At 54.2% G+C, this 1,009-nt stretch overlaps 1 protein-coding gene across 1 annotated transcript in view; it reads right to left on the bottom strand.

Moving 5' to 3' along the window:
* MYL9 (myosin, light chain 9, regulatory) overlaps positions 1 to 491 on the bottom strand; it is a 7,539-nt gene extending 7,048 nt beyond the window's left edge. The window contains exon 1 of the mRNA XM_009869717.1: positions 415 to 491. The gene's annotated coding sequence lies outside the window, so the exon portion shown is untranslated. The remainder of the gene's footprint in view (positions 1 to 414) is intronic.
* Positions 492 to 1,009: the final 518 nt, after the last annotated feature.

Here is a 1,009-nt window from a genome sequence, read left to right as displayed (position 1 = left end):
GTGTGGGCGGGAGGGAGCAGGGCAGCATCAGGGAGCCAGAGCTGAGCGTGCAGCGACCCCCAGGGAGAAGAGTCCACCCCAGTTCTCCCTCAGCTCCCGCTGCACAGCGGGGACCCGGCCAGGCCCACGTGCAACTCTAGGGCTTGGCTGCAAGTTTCTGGGCTAGCTCCTTCCCACCAAGTTCAGGAGACAAAGAGCTTCCCATGCCCATGTAGCACACACAAACCCTTCCAAAGCTCAGCTTCTGGGGCTGCCACAAGAAGATTGCACACACCCCCCATCACCACCCAGCACCCTTCCGATGCCTGGGGAGACTGGGAAGCAGTACCATGGGGCAGAAAGTCTTAGTGGCCTCGGACAACCAGCGTAACTGGCCTGGGTTTGATATTTTCCCAAGGGAATGAAGGGTCTCACCTCGGCGGGGGAAGCTGGCCGCAGCGCCTCAGAAGGGGAGGTGACCGCAAACTCCTCCTACAGTCACACAGAGCCTGCCAGTGATGAGAGGAAAAAAATTCAAGTGACTGAAGAAACCCAACCATCTTTGGTCAGCGGCAGTGGTTGTTGACACTTGGGGATGTTCCGCTCCAAAGAACGCTGCTTCAGCTGCTGCCTTCTCCTACACATGAATGTTTTAGAGCCTCCCCGGCTTTTATCACAGTCATAACATTTTGCACCAAAAAGTGCACGCAGGGAGAGAAGCCAAGAGGACCTCAAGTTTTCATGGGCAAGGCTAAACAAAACAACATTCCTCTGTGTTTAAGACTGAGGGAAATGAGCTAAATAAAGCTTTTCTGCCTTACAACAGTTTATTGCCTGAAGTTGCTTAGAGGTCACTGGGGAGATATCTGGATCATCACTTAAGCATCTGGATCTTGGCTCTGGCCATTAGCAAAAGGACTTGGGGGAAGAGCAGATGTTCCCGACAGGAACAGCTCTCACAAACTGGGAGTTGGGTGAAGCCACAGCTGGCAGGATCTGCTCTTCCAGCGCTGCTGCCATTCTGAGGAAG

The sequence above is a fragment of the Apaloderma vittatum genome, unplaced genomic scaffold (assembly GCF_000703405.1).
Source record: "Apaloderma vittatum isolate BGI_N311 unplaced genomic scaffold, ASM70340v1 scaffold10850, whole genome shotgun sequence".
NCBI lineage: Eukaryota > Metazoa > Chordata > Aves > Trogoniformes > Trogonidae > Apaloderma > Apaloderma vittatum.
The sequence above is the reverse complement of the archived record's forward strand: the minus strand, read 5'-3'. Positions and strand labels throughout refer to the sequence as shown.